Source organism: Acipenser ruthenus, chromosome 17, assembly GCF_902713425.1.
Source record: "Acipenser ruthenus chromosome 17, fAciRut3.2 maternal haplotype, whole genome shotgun sequence".
In the NCBI taxonomy this organism is placed as follows: domain Eukaryota; kingdom Metazoa; phylum Chordata; class Actinopteri; order Acipenseriformes; family Acipenseridae; genus Acipenser; species Acipenser ruthenus.
Window position 1 is genome coordinate 25,650,064 of NC_081205.1, and position 21,558 is coordinate 25,671,621.

Genomic DNA, 21,558 nt, shown 5'->3' on the forward strand with positions numbered 1-21,558 from the left:
CAACATTCATTTTTTTCAACATTATTTTAACATATGTTTGCATTGATAATTTGGTCCCTTAGCAAGATTGAGTTTTTATAGGAAGCCTGCCATCTCCCCACAGGGCATACAGAACCCTGCTCATCTCCACTGTCTCACCACCTACAGGAGAGGAGTTCATTCTCCAGTCTCCATGCATGTTGAGCCAGGGTACAACAAAGACTGCTAATTGTACTATCAGTCTGGAGTTTTGGGGCTTTGAAGATTTGTTTGGTCTGGAGCTTTAGAGAAAATCTACACTTAAAATGAATAAAACAGATTCTGACTCAAAAACATTTACATGCACACCCCATGGTTTCAAATATTGTTTAATAACTTATCTTTCAATAAAAATACTCTTGAGTGTATATTTATTAAAATACACTGCATTTACTACAGCTTTTAGATGATGTGTAGTAAAAAAAAAATATATATATATATATATATATATATATATATATATATATATATATATATATATATATCAATCATCTTCAGCCTTTTTCAATCCACTGCTGGATGAAGGCCTCCTCAAGATTCTTCCACAAAAGCCTGTCTCCTGCGTCCCTCATCCACGTTGCTCCGGCGTGTTTCCTAATTTCATCTTGCCATCTTCCTGGAGGTCTTCTTCTTGGTTGCTTTATATCTCTTGGGATCCAGTCTAGTGTCTCCTTGGTCCAGCGATGGTCTGTTCTTCTTGCTACATGTCCGTCCCGCTGCCATTTCAGTTTTTTCGTTCTTATAATAACATTGCATACTTTTTGTTTGTGCACTTTTACTGTCTCTCTTTTAATTCCCAGCATGCATCTTTCCATACTCCGTTGAGTCGTTTGTAATTTCTGAGTCATTTTAGCATTGAGGGTCCAGGTTTCACATCCATAAGTTAGCACTGTCAGCTCGCATTGGTCGAAGACTTTCCTCTTGAGGCATAAGGATAGTTTTCCTTTCAGAACCATGCTTAATCTTCCAAAGGCACTCCAGCCCATTTTTGCTCTTATTATTATTATTATTTTGTTTATTTAGCAGACGCCTTTATCCAAGGTGACTTACAGAGACCAGGGTGTGTGAACTATGCATCAGCAGCAGAGTCACTTACAACTACATCTCACCCGAAAGACGGAGCACAAGGAGGTTAAGTGACTTGCTCAGGGTCACACTATGAGCCAGTGGCTGAGGTGGGATTTGAACCAGGCATCTCCTGGTTACAAGCCCTTTTCTTAACCACGTTCTTACCTTTGTATAAGTTAGTGATCAGCAGATGTGTCAGCTGCACAAAGAGTACAGCCTGTGGTTTTCATACTCTAGTGTGCAGCATGCATATATATTATATGAGTAAATATCGGGACTTTCTTATATCGAGACCTATGCATCGGGACGCTGGACATTTGTTAGGAAATCGGGACTGTCCCAACAATATAGGGGCTGTTGGCATGTAGGCCTATGTGTTTACACTGGAAATCTGTCAGATTTTAACAAAACAAGGCAAAGGCTAGTGACAGCAGGAATATGAAAATTGGAGAGTACTATATTTAATGCCAATGTATTTATCAAACGTATCTTAAAACATCAGGATTTGTCTGAATTAGTTTTTTTATACCATGCTCTATTAAGCATTTTAACTCGATAATGAACGATAATCGATGTCAACGCCCGATTTACAACACTAGTTACATAGATATAAAAAATGAAAGGCAGTTTACCATCATATTCTATAGTGGGGGCCCAACCTTCACCCACAAAAAGCTTTTCATAATCATACAGTAGCCCCTCGCTAAACCAGACATGTTTGTCCCAAGTGTCTTAAAAACAATACAATAAAATCGCACACACATACATTTACAGTTCTCGATGTATTTTAAATATAAATCATTGCGCTGAAATAACACTAATGAGTTTTGGGTAGGCTACACATTACATTATGTAAAAATATAACTCTGTACAGTAGGCCTATACAGTATACAGTACAGTAGTAAAATCAAATGAATACCTAGCACACTTTTTTTGTACTTAGCCTACTGGTAACACAAATAAATCATGCTGCTGCATTGTACACATTGGTATTAAAAATAATAAAAATATTATTTTAAATTGAAAATAAATGATTTTAGGGTTCCCAACACGCTGGGAAAACTAGAAATGTCATAGAAATTTGTTTTGAAGGCTTGTAAGTACACCCTGACTTTAGTGAAAATTAGGTACTTGTGTGTTCGACACAAAAATACATTGAGGACAACTGGCAACACGAGAAAAAGCGGACTGGGGAATGCATTTAAAAGTTCTTAACAAATTGATGCAATTGTGTTGCAATTGCCCGCGGCTTTAGTACGTCTTATTACAATATTTTTGATCCCTCCACCCTGTTTTTGTGAATTTCTGCAGGAACGCCCAGAATTACATATTCATTTAAGGCTAAAGTGCAAATAAGATCTGCGGCTGCAAAGCATTCGTTAAAATGATGCTAACAGCGTTGCGTTTGTTTAGTACATTTCACGCTACACTTCCGACTGGTTTGCATGTGGTTTGCAACGATTGCAACAGACACGACACTTTAGTACATCTACCTCTAAATTGTGTCATTTCTCAATGTTTAAAAGGGCTAATTTCGTGAGCCCAGATTTGTCCATAATCAATTTTCTTCTTGGGAGCACAAATTAATTGCTTCAAATGATAGGCTTCCATCAATACATCCTTGAAATTAAAAAGCTTGATGCAGTTTATTTTTTTCTTTCTTTCAGTCAACTCATCTCCACAATTGCCCTGCTTCAGTAAGATAATATATAAGGCCTTTGTATTTTAATATTAAAAGTAAGATGTAGTACCAAATTCTAATGGAAGTGCTAACATTTAAGAACCAGGCTGATGGCTTTCATTATGCTTAATACTGCTTGAAGATTACTGAGCAAAGTTCGAGGTTTCAAAAGGCAGAAATGAATCTGGTGCTTTTAAATCATGTGCAGCTCTGTTGTCTGCATCAGCACATTTCTGACTGAAGGTATACAGAAGCTATCTGCCACACAAGCTGTTTATTTTGAATATTTCGGTCAAAAATGAACCTCTCCAGCTTTTTATAATAATGTTTATTATTTTGAAAAGCAAGTATAACAATATGACAGACCTGTTGAAGATAATGTAATCAATATTCTACTACTGGCAATAATAATAATAATAATAATAATAATAATAATAATAATAATAATAATAATAATAATAATATGCTGGAGGGAATATATAGAATTAAAAAAAGCAACAGAGCCTATCAGTCTATTTAACTCAAGTTGTATACCTATTTATCCAAAAGATATGTGCTGGCAGTAGTCAGATTAAAATTGAGCCCAATATCTACTAAGTAGAACACATAGATGTGCCAAAAATCCAATAAGACTGCAAGTAGAAATTTGAAAATCTGGGTACACTGCCTTTCTAGTAACCTGGAGTAACAGACTAAAAGGGCCAGTTAACACAGATAAGAGATGGAAATTGCCACTGGAGCAAATTAGGGTTATTCAGCGCCCTGATAAGCACATATTTGCTTTTTCACATAATGCTCTCACACACTTTAAAATTATCATTTAATTATGCTGTCAAATAAAGCTCAGGCAAGCACATCCTACATATGACAGAATCTGGGTTGCTTCTCATAAGAAACCATTTCCTTTGTTTTCAACTTACCGGTCAAGTAACCCCCTTATGTACCACAAAACAAATCAACAAAAAAACTAAAAACAAGATAACAAAACCTCTAAATGCAACATAACAATGAAACACCAAACACAGTTCTACAGTACTAGTATTTATCTGATTATATATTATATATATATATATATATATATATATATATATATATATATATATATATATATATATATATATATATATATATATATATATACCAAATTCACAAACCCTTAACAATTTTTTTTTTTTTTAAATAATAAAATAATTTTTGTATCCATTACATTCTATAGAATTGCTAAGAAACTGATAGCAGTATCCAGAATGGAATATTAAACTCTATTTTGGAAATTACTATATATATATATAATGAAAACAGCCAACAAAGGAATCACTTTTAGTTTTTGTATTGAATCGTTTACAAACATCTGCTGGTTTTTTCTGTTACTTTAACATTTGGAAAGTAAACACTGTCTGATCAGAATCACAAGTATTTGATTCCTAAGAGCAGCTCAAGAACACTGGCCAGCAGACAGTTTTCATATCTTAGGCATTTTTTTCCCAATGAGGTTGACATAAAACAAACAGCAACACATAGGGAAGCAGACCAGTAAACTAGTAGCCTCATTTCATAGATGCTCAGTCTGAATATACACATTTAAATGTTTTACATTCAATAAACTGTAAAACATTTTTTACCCCTAAATCATTTTAAAAAGCTCACTTTTAACTCAAAACAAGTGATTTGTATCTCAATTTATACCAAAATATTCGATCATAATTAATTAATTAGTCCGATTGTGTAAATACTGCAAATTAAATAAAGCAGAAATATGAAATACAGTAGTGATGCTGCTGTCCCCTCAAAAATCTTCCTTTGTGGCATTTCATTTGCTAAGTAGAAAAACTTTTTTACAATAATTCCCAAACCATCTATTTTTTTTATTTAACATCTTGATCTGATTAATCTTGCTCATCCCCTAACTTCAAATTCCATTATGGTGCATCACTTTTGCTCCAGTAGGTTAGGAAATAAAATATACACGCATAAAGTTGGTTTTGAAAGAGCCAATCTAACGACTGACCTGTCCTGAACAATAGGCTCTCTATTGAGAGCAGGATTAGTGTGCATCGATGAGGTCATCATGCATTTTATGTGGCCAGTGTGCTCACATCCTGCTGACAGGGAGTCCAGCAGTCCATTTTGCTTCTAGGAAATGCACAAAGCCATACAGTCATTCATTTAAACTATAAATATGCATACTTGATAACAACAGACAGAATATACTGATTTAAAACAATCATGCTTGCTTAACTTCTTGTTTAAAGTTCTGTTTGATCACATTGCCTGTTAACTTTTTGCATTTAGGATTACATTTTAATTATGTCGCTCTACCCTTTAGCGGCTTTTAAAACTACCAGGTAACAAAACAAACAGCAAATGCATATTTTAGGCATTTATGCAGTGATAGCATTATATGTATAGCAGAAAGTATTCATAGTTGTGCTATTTGGCACTTTTAATTATTATTATTATTATTATTATTTATTTCTTAGCAGACGCCCTTATCCAGGGCGACTTACAATTGTTACAACATATCACATTATACATTATTTCACATTATACAGATATCACATTATTTTTACATACAATTACCCATTTATACAGTTGGGTTATTACTGGAGCAATCTAGGTAAAGCACCTTGCTCAAGGGTACAACAGCAGTGTCCCCCACTGGGGATTGAACCCACAACCCTCCGGTCAAGAGTCGAGAGCCCTAACCACTACTCCACACTGCTGCTCTAGCTACTATAGGGATAGCAGTGACAACCACAGACAACCACAAAGGGCAGTATGGATTATTTTATTTTATTTAGCAGGGAAACCATTTTTTAAAAATATATATTTAGACACAAAACAGTAAAATACCCTTGTTAAAAAGTTTGTCTACTGTACTCTTTCTTTGTTTTACGTCAGTGTAAGGGGTGACTAATATATTTGCAACTAAGTCAATGTTACACATAGTTAATGTGGGGAGACTATTGCACTGTCACAAGGGAAACATGAAGGCAATGTATGAGCCTGATCTCCACTGCGCTCAGCTAGAGTTTGCTGAGAGCTGATCAGTGTGCACTTTAGACCAGTGTTTTGATGCCATCTATTGGAATAATTGCTCAGGTTATCCTGGAGAAATTCAGACTGACTGAATACAGAGTAACATGAATCATATTAAATCCTCTGAATTTAAACACTGTCTAATAAAGTAAATGGGAGGAACTACCTAATGTGATTTAAAATGTATACATTTTTATAAAAAACAAAATAATTCTTACAATTTAAAAGCTGTCAAGACAATTGAATCTGTTATTATAATCTGCTAACTGTAGCATACAAAATCGACATACATAAAAAAAATAAAAAATAAAATAAATAATGTATTTATGTCTTTAAGAAGAAGTGTTTTAATGACTTTCATGCCCGGTGCATCAGAGCATTAAATTATGCTTTGCGGCTTTAAACATTTGTAATTAAAAATGGTATTAAAATATTTTGACCCCCATGTGCTTATATATAATTATTATTATTATATAACACATGTACATAATTCTACAAAAATAATAATTCTAGAAAGTAAATACATTATGAAAAAATCTATAATAAAAAATACAAATAAGCATATCTGAGTCACCAAAGACACTAATGAAATAAATAAAAAGAACACAACTGAAAAAAAAGTTTAACTCTGCCTTCTCGCATCATGCAGTAGGGGGCGCTGCAAGCATATACATGTGTTGAATGTCCAATACAGTTATATTATGTTTGCTTTTTTTTTTTTTTTGTAATTGTTGTCTCGCACAGAACACAAATTCAGTTGCTGTAATCTTTAATTATGTTTACAAGCCACTCTGTAAGCACTTGAGCTGAATTCCACATTTAAAAAACATTCATTTATCATCCCCAATAAAAAAGATTGTCAAGTACCCAACAACACTTCAACATCATCAGCGCAATATTGAATCATAAAACTATAACATGGAAAAAAAAAGAGCAGCATGTACATCCATTGATATAGTGGGGTGTGCTTAAATTCACAGATTTCCAATTTATGTATTGTAGAGTACATGAATAATTATAGGCTCAGCTGATAATACAAAGTGTAAATAAATTGAATACATACATTAATAAATAACTATTAATTTAAGAATCCATTCTGACGGAACACTCTCACAGGCATAATAGTATTTGCAGCCATTGCAGTGCTTAATTCCTTGCTGTGCAAAGGTGCAATAGAGAAAGACAATGTAGGTCTAGTCTTGAAAAGACTTATTCCAGAAATACAGCACAATGTTCTATGAAAAGGCCAGTTGAGAAGTGAATTGTGAAAAACTGTATTCTTCCTGCTTTTTTAATGAAATCAGTAGTCTTTGGGGCCAATTTTTAATACTATATACTGTAGGCAGTGATGGGTCTGGAATACCGCAAACCTGTAACTAAATCCACTATAAGGAGGACTTTATTTTCATTGTATTTAGTGATGGTAGAAGTGGAGTTAATAAATCACCCGAGGGAAAACATCAGTAGGACTAATACAGAGTTTAAGGGCAACGGTAGATCAGTCGCTGTTCATATCATTGCAATAGACCTCTTTGTCCAGCCTGAGGCCAAATATAGATTCAATTAGGAAGACATCTGGTAAAAATCTGTTTGGTTATACTGTATATATTATTGTTTTCAATCAGTCAGTCAGTGAGTAGGTGTAGATATTGTGATCAGCCGTGGAGAATAAGGGACCATCGTAAATACAGCAAACGGAAGGTTCAGTGAGTGTCCTCCAATCCCATGACCAAGCCAGCTTCCTCTTTCACACCCAGGAACTCTACAGCACATGTCAGCGAGCTACCAACCTCCAGAGGACAAAGGCCACCCTACAGGTGTCCGCCTGACCTCACTAGCCGCCTGGCTGGCAGATTCTGCTGGAGCACGATGAGGAGAAACAATCCCTGCTGGTTTGGGCTCCATAACCCGCGAAAGCGCCAGCCAATGAGACACTTCTTCTGGAATCCCCAGAGAAGACCACTGACTTCGCATAGCCAGGACGCAAACCTGAGCTTTTACCAGGTGAGCCACTCAAGGACCCTCCCTACTGATCTAGGGTTACTATATTTTTAATGTATGTAGTTATTGAGGGGGTCGGTAAATCTGCCCTGGAGGAAAACCACAATTGAATTATTACAGCGTTAGAGGGGAGCGGTATTAAGATGCACCATTATTAGATCATTAAAATAGCCCCTTATCAATTGATGAACTGATGAATTAAGAAAATAAAAATAACAAATGCACCAGTGCTACAGTAAATCAAACATTTAAGAAAGCGCTTGATTAAAAGGTTTGTTGCAATACAGTTTTTTTTTTTTAAAGCTGCATTGAAATGCAATGAAAAAGCGCTGTAACACTTTTTTGTTCAGTCAGACATGCTTGAGAGTAAAGAGTAAATCAGATAAAGAAGGGACAGGCTATTCTCAGCCTTGATTCACTCATGACAACTTTTAAAAAAGGTGGCAAAATCAATACAAAATAATATTAACTTCACATTTAAGGCACCGATGTGAATGGCTCTCCAAAATATTGAGACACGTCCAAGTACATTTCAGCAGAGCAGATATTTATCAGAAGTCATTTGCCCTCAAACAGATGGCTTCTTTCATTGTGCTCCTGTCACACATGACTTAAGATTTATGACAGACAATTACAGTGTCTGCAGTTAGCAGCCTTATAATCAGCACTATTAAAGATTGGAGCAATACATTGACCTGCTTTTGTTTATCAGATATCAAACATTTTTTGACAAATTTGCTTTCCTCTCACAGTATGGCGCAACCAGTACTTCTTAATGGATTGGCAGTGCTGCCTCTTTTAGCAAAAAAATAAATAAATAAATAGGACAAGTGAAAGCACCCAATTATTGAGAGTGATGTCTTCCCATTTGGAGCTGTCTGTTGCATATACCTTCTCAATCCATTCTGGATTTCTCCGAATAATAGCTTTCAATGTTTTAGATAAGACGGTTTGTCAATCCCAGCATGCAAAGAACATATTGACTACCCGCAATCATCCATGACCTTTTAACACCAGTTTGTATTTGAAATAAACTAAAAGGCTGTCGTGTTTTTTTTCCCTCAAATGTTTAAAAGCTTGCATTTAGAAATATGAAAAAAATGTTTTTTTACGTAAAACAGCATATACAAAAAAAAAAAAGGATATTAAAAAATAAATGAGGCTTTACAGTTTTATGGAGCTACAGAAGGCCTATTTGCATTTTAAAGATAGTGAAAATGTAGCGTTTTAATCCCCTTGGCTGTCCACTTCTACTGAACAGCTCTGCAGAGTCAAAAGTAGAAACTGATTAAAACCTGGGATTTTAATTTCACTCAAGCAAGCTACTGTATAGTGCAGCACACATTTTTCACATTACAGTTTAGAGGTACTGAAACACTACATGTTTTTTTTTCCATAAATTGTAAAATTAAGTAACAATGAAGTAGTGCACTGAAGTAAACATTCTATTAAATCTCTTTTGAATTCGATCTGTTTATGATTACATGATATGAGTTATTAATCATTATGTACTCATGGATATTTGGCATATGTAACAAGCCTATTTTACCTCTGGTGCAGTCTCTATGATGAGGCCAGTACACATATGACCACTAGGAGTTTGCAATTGAAATCTGTTTCAGCAGTAGAAAGTTCTCCCCCAGTGTTCATTTTTAGATTGGCCTCATTACAGAAATTCAAACCTGAGCAGAGACTGCACTAAAGGTAATAAATGGTGATTAAGAACACATATGATGGGATAATACATAGATACAAATTCATACTATATATGACATCATAAAGATCCACATATACGTATGACAGAAATAAAGGCATCTCCGTTACTCATGCAGAGGAGCTGGATGAAAGACTCTTCTCACAGAAGTAATCTAAGAAGTAATCTAATCACAATTCTCCTTAAATGCCAACTTTTTGTTTTTGGGGCTGGAAAATACTGTATCCTCAAAGAAGTTCTCGTTGATATATCTTCGTCAAACACTTGAGGTCTTTCACAGATGGTTTGTGGAGCCATTTGGAACAATGGTCAACCAAAGCTTCTTATCTACAAAGCCCCTATCACACAATTCACAACACAGTGCCCATTTTTTAGCCAACCAGCAGTTCCAACACAACTCTGTTCAATGGATGATGATGCTCCAGCACACAAGTCAATTCCCCGACACATGTGGTACTTGAGAGACATGAACCACTACAGGCAATCTCCCCTGATAATGTTGAGACTGAATGAAATTGAGACTCTAGTCATTGAGCAATGGAGCAACATTTCTCTAGAACACAGAAGATAAGATGCTGTTGTCTGTATAAAAGATGCAGTAGGCTATGTTTAAAACAATTAAAATTGAAATTAGATCAATACCAATTTATGTTTACAGCCATAACAAAACATATAAGAAAACAATGCAATTGTTACCCGTTTTATAACACAAACTATTCGGTGATAGTGACTGTGGTCACCAACATTAAAAGCATGAAGAACAGAGATGTTTTTCACTTTTAAATGTATACACTTTATACTATTTAAACAGTAGGGGATGCAACAGCAATAACAGGCAACACCAGTGCTGGTAAAACCACTGCTTTAATTTATACTGAAAAGATGCAATTTGGCAGGGATTTAGAGAAAAAAAGGCACATCAAACTATTCAGACCCCCTGTGCTCTTTTTAAAATACAGCCCAAAGTGTTTTAAAATAAGGTCTATAATTTACCCAACACTGAACTACATGCTGAGAGCATCATGCAATTCAAGATACAAGTAGATGTAAACGCGCTTTCCTTGTAATAAGCACTCCTTCAACTTATTGGCTACACAATTATTTACACAGAATTACAACCAGCTGCTTCCTGTTTGGTTTTTGACAAGGAGCTTCAATTAATAATCATCAAGCCAATTTTAAATAATCTATATCTTAAAAAAAAAAAAAAAAAACATTTACCCTGCAGCCAGTTTCACCAAGGACCTGTTCAATTAGGCTTTGATGTGTTCATGCATTCAGCATAATGAATGGTCGTTGCTTTAGGATGCTGCACATAGTAAAGGGTAAAGACCTTTTCGCAGTTGCCCATTATGCTCTATGTGTGGCAGGGCTCTGGTACAAAGTTGCCAGTCTCCCTGTTTGCTGTCTGAGGTGAAATCTAAGTGAACTACTGAGGGAGAGACAAGTGTGTGGTTCGCCGTTTGAAAACTAAGTGAACTGAGGGAGAGACAAGTGTGTGGTTCGCCGGTTGAAACCTTAACAAAATCGACCTAATTTACGGCATAACTATTTTCTGAGCGTCTGACTTCCCTATTTATTTATTTTTTTTCAGAGCAACAGTTTTAGATGAACTATTTCTCTCAACTCATATAACCAGTCCCATTCCTTATTTCACTGAAGCTTTCTTGTTGTCATGACCATTTCTTTACACTGGACCCCTGTATCATTTCAGAAGCCCCTATTTTTAAGTTTGATGCTGTATAGAGTCACAGTAGTTTTTATTCTTTTATTTTTGTTCTGAAAATAACAACACTATAACGTACTGTTAATTTGATGGACAATGACACCTGTGCCTTCTGTCAGTTCTGTTGTCAGTTCAATACTTGTTTTCTTTCTATTCCTTAAGGATTGCTCATTGTTGTTAGACAGCTTTTATGGGTCTTCCAGCCCTGGATTTGTCAATTACAGATGATGTTTCTCTGTACTTGTTGATTATGCTTCGGACACCACACCTTGAAAATCGAGTGTTGCCAGCTATTTCACTCAATGTTGTTCCTTCTTTATGCAAGTCAAGGTTGTTATAATTGTAGAAAACACTAGTGGAGGCTTTGAGTAAATTGTTGATTCCCATAATGCACAGCAGTGTATGTATGTATGTATGTATATATGTATGTATGTGTGTATATATATATATATTGTAAGATAGCGGGTTGTGAGAGACAGCAGGGAGGGGGTTAAAACCTCCCTGCGAGAGAAATGCACCTGTTTGTTAATTGTTTTGATGGATTGCTTTATTGTTTCATTTAATTTGCTTATTGTTTAGTTTACTTGTTTTATTATTAATGATCATCCGCACCTGGGCGTTATTGGGGAATTAGACCCAGGTGCGGGGTTTAAAAGGAGAGCAGGCAGTCTGCTCGAGGCTGCTGAGTAGAAGGAGGCAGAAGAGGTGCTCTGTCTCCGAGTAGCCAGAGAAAAAGTAAGTGCGTTGTCAAACCAGTGTGTTTAAGTTTGAGGTTTTTTGAAAAGTCGGGAAAACAGCTTAGCTGTCCCGTGTTAGGAAGGGTGTTCCCGTGTGTTAGTTAGTGCTCGTACAGAGCTAGGTGTTTATTTTGTGTATTTGTTTTATTTTTGTGTTTATTAAAAAATTAGCGCAACCGCGCAAGAAAATCCATTTCTGTGTGCTGGGTCGTATTTTTAAAGGGGCACGAACCCGAGTGAGTGCGAATCGTGTTACAATATATATATATATATACAGTATATATTATTATGTCTCAATCCTAAAAGCTGAACATTAGCTGTAGGTATGTGAACTTATATGATTTTTACTTTATCATTGGGCTTTGAAATCTTAAGCACGTCAAAATGCCCTGAAAAAATACTACATGCCAGTTACTATTTTCTGCATCTTTGATCAAGCACAAATCGATGACTCTTCCCTAGACTTTTGTGTATGCAGTTCTCAAGCTCAGAACGCTCCAATATGATTACAATTGCAGTCACAGAGTCCTAAGTAGAAGACACAGTGAAAGTCAGCTGCAAGAAGATTGAGGTCTTAATTTGGAAGGATCTGATTCAGGACATTCTGCAATATCTCTTAAAGACGTTTAATTTGCATTTTAAGATTTGGATGGGCCTGACTCTGCAGGGTCTTTGTTTGCATTAACGGCAGCTTTACAGGTGGAAAGTGGTTTGCTGACTATAGCATGTTGGGTGAGGTCTGCTTTGCTGGGGCTTTCTGTAAACCATTTTAATTTGATGTATCAAGGCAAGTAGAGTCAAGCCAAGCTTTTAGGAAGACCAAGTACCAAGGGCAGCAGTGTGGAGTAGTGGTTAGGGCTCTGGACTCTTGACCGGAGGGTTGTGGGTTCAATCCCCGGTGGGGACACTGCTGCTGTACCCTTGAGCAAGGTACTTTACCTAAAATTGCTCCAGTAAAAACCCAACTGTATAAATGGGTAATTGTATGGTAAAATAATGTGTAAAAAAAAATAATGTAATTGCATGTAAAAAATAATGTGATATCTTGTAACAATTGTAAGTCGCCCTGGATAAGGGCGTCTGCTAAGAAATAAAGAATAAGTAGCATTAGATTAGGCCAACATGTGCTTTCTTTTTACATTAGGGCATAGAACAAGTTCCAACCCACATAATACAGATAGATACTTGTAACAAGAATGAACTCGTGCCCATCACAGTTTTAGGTCATTATTTTGGATTTTGAATTGCAGAGGAATGTCCCTAAAACCACCACCAAAACACAGACACGCAACTGCAGGTATTCAACGATCCCTCATGTGACTGATATTGAATGTTATGTTGTGTTTTTGATCATTTTAAACTCTGTTCATGCCACCATAATAAACAAGACATCCCAATGGGTTACAGGCAGTGCTGGTCCTATAAATAACCATGCTTTACTAAACTTGAAGAAGCCGATGTGAGCTATTGCAGTACAAATTAATTAATGGAACTTCTTAACCCATGCGGACAGGGAGGTTTCTTAAATCTTCTGGGGAAATCACATTTAGGGTTCATAAAGCTGATTTTCAATGAAAATTAAAAACTCTTTATTAATTTAACACTTCATTCTTTAGTAACTTGGCAAAAGACAACCATACTATACCTAACTAAATAGTTTCAGTGTCTTAACAGAAAGAAAAAAAAAATGTATACCAGTCGGGGAACACCCCAGACCAGGACTGGTTAACTGGTCTACTGTGTTAAGCGTTATTTTTTCTCAGACTGCACTCACACTCAGATTTTTGGAGTTACAAAATAGGCTTTAACATGGTGTGGAAGCCATGTGGGTTTTATATATAAAAAAGTGTATTACCGCTAAATGAATACCCAATTCACTACCATTCTTTGAAAGGCAGATAGTGCAGTAGATAGTACACATTTAAGTTCACATTTTAATTCAAATGGGTATAAAACATACTTAAAACATTCAATGGTTTGTTTCTAGGTTTGTTTGTAGTGCCTCTAGTTGTCAAGGGTCAGAACCTAACCATACACTTAAAGAAATCAGCTATTAATCACTGCATCAGAGAGCATCCAAGTGGAAGACAGTATGATCACAGGCTGACAGTTCAGTAGGTACTAATTGTAGGTCACCACTTCCCTGCAGCATCTTGTTCTACCTCCACCCCCACTTTAACAGTCAATTTGATCATATAGATCAAATGCCAGTAACAGATGTTTCAGTAAATTCTGTTTAAAAGATGCCTTCTCCCGTTTTCTTTTTTCCCTTTTGAAATCTACACCAAGTTCTTGTTGTCCAGTATCCAACATTAAGGACAACTACAGTATGCTGAACTCATTTGATTGATCTGGCAACAAATCCATGTAAGAGAATGGTTAACTAGACAGCTACTACTTTTCTCAGTTTGGAAGAGAGATATAGTGTACAATATTTACTGCAGTAAGCAATGGTGAAAGCATGGCAATGTATTGTAAAGCAAAGCATCAGGAATGTGGTACAACATGGTATTACAGGCTGTAACAAAGCTGCAGTTAACCTTCTAACTAATTTAGTATGTAGTTAATCTCAATTGATACCAGGGAAATAAGGAATAGGTGTAAGGGTACCTTTAATACAGGGCCTCTGATTCAGCAGCACAATGGGCAATGACAATAATTTATTTGTCTTTGTTGCCTAGATCTTTCTATTCCGCCTTTACTGGTCATTATTACTCAGTCCTGTAATTAAAGCACAATGGTACCTGCCACAGCTCTGAATAAATCATGGAGGGGAACAAGATAGAGAGACATTCCTGCCCACAGCAAACAGTGAAAAAGCCCTGGAAACTGCCAGACAGCGCTGGAGTCTGCCAGGAATACAATAAAAATGAAGCTGTACAAAAATAGAAGGAAGCTAGTGTGTTCTGCTACCTCTGCATGCTTTTAACTCTTCCAGGAAAGTTCTAGATTAGAGTAGTTCTATTGTGCTATTTTATATCTTAAATTATTTTGCGCGGTAATGCATTCAATACAGACAGGTGTATCTATATTTCATGAATACCTTAAAAATCATAACAAATAATAACCTTAATCACACTTATGTTTGCAAATGAAGATGCAACATAAGCTAAAAGTAACTATGTGTATAGCTAGTAAATAAAACCTGAATGAACAATTTGAGTATCATCCCAGTCAATCATTTTAGTCAATATATGTTTGCTGAATTTCTAACAAAAAGGTATGTTTTAATTGATTCATAATGGTTGACATTTAAAGTAGTATACTATAGTACAACTTGCCTATTGTTCTTAATGTTTAAAAGGCTAGTTCCATATTAATCTATTATTGTTGCACATGTGAATACTTTGATTCTTCAAGGTCTGCATCAGTTCAACTAATCCCTCTTCACAAATAGACTGCATTTTAAAATGTCTCCCCTGTAGATAGACATTCTAGTTCTCTACAGTCCTATTCTTCACAGAAGTAAAGGTATCTTGGAAAATGTTTAATTGTGTTCCTTAAGTATTACCATTGTTTCCCTAGTCTGCCCATATTAATACCACACAAGTAACTATGTAATTAAGCTTCAATGGGTTTATGGCCTTCATATGTTATACTTGACATTATTGTTTATTCATGTTATAGCTATCCATACCCAATCTGAATTAAAATGCTTCCAACTCAATATCTTTTCAATTTATCTGCTTTCTCCAATAACATTTAATTGTATTGACCTAATAAATGGATTCACATTTTGAGCATCCTATATACTCCCTGGCTGGATCAGAAGAAGGATAACACTTAACTACAAGAAATACACAAAACTGAGCCAATTCAGCAGGTCACTAGAAACTATAAAGTGTGTACTGCTGCAGTTGAATTATTTTCTAAATTAAATTGAACTAATTGCATTAAATTACATGAATAACACATTGAAAACCTTAAAGATTATCTCTACAACTGCAACCTCACTTAACAGTCAAGTGGATCCCTTTAAATCTCATTAGTAAAGCATCACAATGGGAAACTCTGCCGTGAAGTCAGTTCTCTCATGTGACAAGAAAAGAGGCAATAATCACAAACTTCATTAGAAATTCCATCTTAGCTCTTTATATTAACATACCAGCAGCTTTATTCTCCAGTCACCTACAATGAAGTTAGAAGATGTACAAAGCAGATGAACACATGATTCAAAGTTTAATGTTTTTTTTTTCTTCTTCTTTCTGGTAAATGTCTTATATGCTCTGTATCACCTGCCAGATGCAATCAAAGAAATAAATAAAACTACTCACTGACAACTCACTTGTAGATGGATATTCCACTTCCAGTCCATTACCAAGTGTCAAGGAACCTCATTCTGGGTCAAAAACTGCTTGGATCACACATCGTTCTCGTTTTCTCAGACTGCATCTTCTGAAACTGGAGATCAAGAAATGGTTCCACAAGGCTGGGGACTGATTCATGTGGGATTGATTCCTTAGAATGACAACATTCAAAGCCCACACAACTGAAATGAAGCATGTTAACACATGTGATAGGCTCCTGATAAACAAGAGCCGCTGAATTACAACTGCTTCTGCCTTGAACATTTTTCTTTCCAAATTCAGATGGATCTTAGCTCTCACTAAACAAACACACAGGTTTTGTCAACGCTGTAACCCCCGAGTCAGGCTTGCCTTTTATGCTTTCCACCCCTCGACACAGACTGCTTTCATTATCTTCAACATCCCAGCAAGGCCCAACTTTAAAAGCTGTTGATTTCTTTTTTTTCCTTTAGCCTCTCTCACAAAGGAAGGGCATTTTGTAAATTACTTGCTCGTTTCAGATCAACAAAAGGTACTTTCACAGAAAACCCAGTTTGATTTTGCGCAAATTTGATTACAAGGATTGAAAAGAAAAAAAGAAAAGAAAAAGAAATTAAAAAAAAAAAGATGGCGTTTTCATTCAACTAAGTGAATGAGCTTTATCTGTGCCTTTGTAAACTGTAGCAGTGCAGAAGCATTTCAGTTGGCTATAAAACAAAAACACATTATTGGTTTGCCATTTCTCATATAACTGCCACTGCAAATAAAAGGCATGTTTTCAAGGAATCGCCTGCCTGGATCAAAATAATGGAGATTAGGTATTGCATTATAAACTACTGTGGGGATATAGAGTAGGCGGTCATATTAATAGCAACCTGCCCATGGCCTTCAATCCTAGCTATTCACCTAAACAATAGACCAAGGGGGGGGGGGGGGGGTATTTATTGAACTTGTGCTTCAGGCTTGATCAATTTTCTATCATCAAGGCAAAAGAAGAGTAACAAAGACATTTACACATGACTGACCTCTTAAACCTCCTGTAAATCAAATGATCTAAACACATATTCTGAGATACAAAAAAACCCCAAAAAACACCCATTTTATCTGGAAGGATGGAAACTGAAAGAGACAACGGCTATAATTCTGTTTCTACGGCCCAATGGGCATTTTAGCTACTTGTTTTCAGCTGTGGATAATTACAGTGTTGTTCTAGACAAAAAAAAAAAAAAAAACGGCTTTGAAAACCTGAACAATGCCTGGTCCTTCTGTTCCTAACCACACTATCAGAGTGCCACTGAATTTTAAGCATGGAAATACACCAACTGTATTTTAACCCTGCAGGCGCAGAGCATAGGACGCAAATAAAATGCTGTGTAGATATGAATTCTATTGAAAACATCCTTTGCACAAGTATACTTTAAACAGCTCTTTACTGCAGTTGACCTGGTGATATCATTCCACTTTAAACAAATGGGTCATTTTCTAGCACAGGATAATAGCTGGTGACAGCAGATTCAGGAATCCTGCCTGGAAAACAGCTATCTGTAACTACATTAGTAAACTTAATGACTGTCTTCAGGACTCACAGCAGGAGTCTATATACACATAACAATTTAACTACCGATATTAAATACACACGCACAGTGAACCCAGAAACTGAACTACATCAGCTGACAATTATAAAGGTACAAAGTTACAACTAAAATGGTAGAGCAGAGTTAGAAACCAACTGTGACCAGTCTACATTTTGTATACAATTGCAGCTACAATGTACATATTATATAATGCAAAGCATATTTGTTAAACAAACAAAACAACAATCTAACATTTGCTTTATGTTTTTGAGCACTCTTTTGGAGGACTTTATTATAAGGTTGATAATTAATTTCTGGTGAATGCAGTGATTATTAATAGATTTGGCCATATGTGCTATTCGTATTTGATACTAATGTCCTGATAGACAAGCAACCAATTCAGGATGAACCCTTATTGGGTTAAAACTCTTTAATTGGAGGTATGCAGTTGTAAATGCATAGCATAGTTTAATAAAGAATGGTAAAGTCGTACAGGTATGGTACAACTAAGGTTAGCATTGGTAAAGCCAGGGAAATATTTAGCATATGCACAGGGAAATCACGTATTGTAAACTTACATAAGACTGCTGATTTTATGCGATCCCTCAAAGCAGTACTTATGGTACCAAGGTTTGATCTGACCTACCGATACTCTGCCAGAATACACCACATCTTGATTTTTTCAGATAATTAATAGCACCAGGGAAATCGCCTTGGATTGTATCAACCACCTATAAGTAGTTATCCTGGGATTATCCCTTAAAATATTGATGAAATCCAGATGGATTTCCTGGTGCTGTAAAATGCTCTAAAATGCACCCAGTTGTGGCTTATCCAAACGGGATATAGGCTGACCAAATTTTTATTGCATCAAATGATATAAAATTCTGCATCCAACAAACTACAGTATTAAATATGTGCACCATTATAAACACCTACAGTAATATGCAACTGGACTAAAATATACCAGAAATGCTGTATGCATTAAGGGTTGTGCACCTTAGAGTATTTTTCACAAGCCTTAATCAACCAGACCTCTGTGCCACAAACCAGCTGTAATTATTCAGTCCTTGAGATAAAAAAGACTAAGCTATTTCAAAATAAACTAGTGATAGAATGGCCTCGAAACTACTCTTTGCTCTGGTTACATATGGACCACTTATTCTGGGCATTTGATAAAGGGATTACTGAATTACATTATGCAGCACCAGTCAAATCTGGATGTGGAAGTACCAATTTGATTAAATAATTCTTGTTTCCCTTTTGCACACCTTGCAGTCTTTGTGAAAACTCAAATGCAGCATAATGCTAGGTTTATGCAAGTTTAGAGAATTGATGGGTTATTATAACTTCCACATTCCATGGAACATTGCAGAAGTTTTGGAGGCATTGCATGATTTAAAATAAATAAATAAATACATTGAGAACAATAGTATCTGTACATACATTCACAATTTGCATGCATTTACCCCATTGAGAAGTTTGTAGACTGACAGGTCTGTTACTAAAGTTTCCCACAGTAAAAGCGTAGCAAAGTACAGTAATAAAGTATAATAGAAACATGGTTTTTGGTATATGTAAGCACTGTATAGCCCAGAGAGTGCAAAGTATAGCATATGAATATGGCAAAGCATGGTAAACTGTGTATAATCCCTGGATAAGCATCAGAACACTGCAAAATTACTGTGTAAATTTAGTGTGGTAAACATTTATATTTGGATACTTAAGAATGCTGTTGTTTTGTTTTTCCCTTGTCCATATGAATGTCCATTTTAAAACTTTGACACCACCCATCTAAATAAATAAAAAGGTCAGTCACATTTTTCACTGAATTAACTAATACAATAAGAATAATATTGCAGCCTGTGATGTTATTCTATTGTATTGTATCTTGCTACTCTATGTAGCCACATGATTCTTTGAATGGCAGGAGCCCTACAGCATGACGATCCCTGCTGTGTTACACCAAATCATGCTAGTGTCTGAAGTAAGGACCCCACAGATTGCTACAACACTACCTGCCACAAAACAGGATCTCCAACAATACCACTTCAGTTTCCAAAGGCTGCCAGTGATCACTACAGACAGCAAGACAGCCACACATCTTTAAAAGGATCAAATAAACAGATTGTTTCAGACACTTCATTCAGTATTACGCAACAAGCTGCATATACAGTATTGTTGTCCAACATCACTGCATGTCAACAATAGCCTGTGGAAGCTGGTGTCATACCAGTTAAACTGGAGTTACATAGAGCATAATTAAGCCACAGGGTCAGAAACTGGTTTGACGACCAGATGGGGATTCAGCCCGATTGTTGATTCCCAAGCAAGCTGAGGCCCTGTGGAATAAACATATGAAATTCTGTACCTTCTTCTAGCAAGGCTACCCCACAACTCAGCACACTCCTTCCACGAAAATGTAACGTTTGTTTAATTGGCATCACTATCAGGTTGGAGACTTTTTAATGCTCAAACTTCCCATCACTGCATTCCATCTTGGGCTTCCATTAGTCCTGTGACTAAGGTTTATTTTATAGTAATTTCATTTCAATTGACATATTTTGTAATTGGCATACAGTATCATCTGATTATTTCTTTCCCAAATTATTTAAGTCATGGTAACTTTTTATTTACAATTATACTTCTATATAAAATATTGAATTGGAAAAATATGAATGATGTTATTTATTTATTTTTGAAGGAGAAGATGAGCTTTTAGTCATGTGATACCCTCCAGACTTCTCATTTACAATTAACTCCTTATGCCCTTTATTACCTCTTGTCTGCATGATGTAGTAAAATAATCTTTATTAAATCTTCTTCATTAATTCAAATAAGAAAATGTTATTTCACTTTTATTTATCTGCTAAGTGGGCAGCAGTGTGGAGTAGTGGTTAGGGCTCTGGACTCCTGACCAGAGGGTTGTGGGTTCAGTCCCCAGTGGGGGACACTGCTGTTGTACCCTTGAGCAAGGTACTTTACCTAGATTGCTCCAGTAAAAAAAAAAAAAAAAAAAAAACCAACTGTATAAATGGGTAATTGTATGTAAAAATAATGTGATATCTTGTAACAATTGTAAGTCGCCCTGGATAAGGGCGTCTGCTAAGAAATAAAATAATAATAATAATAAGTGACAGCTGGTGCATTAAACAGGTTGGTTATGCCCTTCAAAAACTTAAAGCTGTTGCAATAATGATGATCTGCAAGTATTTCAAAATGCACTCATTATGACATGACTTACCAAGCTCACTGTTTCAAAATCACAGCTACCTATTGTCACCTGTAAATGGATTATTATTGGGTTCAAAATTTAGTCAAATATGCTTTATGTAAATGATTTTCATTATGCATATATAATGCATATTGACTTACAGTCATAACTATTGAAAAGATAAAAAGTATGCATGTATATATGTTTTGTGTAAATATAACATTCCATTTTAAAAACACGGTAAAATGGGCTTAAGTTGTAATGGTGTACTTAATAAATGTATTTTGAAGTTATATATAAATACATTCGAAACAATATATATTGTACATAGTGGTATTAAATCTATTTTAAGCTTGATATCTGAGCAAAATTGTTCCACGTCATTTAATATAAAGAAACACAACAGACCATTCAATAATAAAAGTGCAAAGTGCAAGTGAATACCAGGTTCATATGAATTAAGTACTAATAAATACAAAAAAAGTTTTCAAGACAATTGC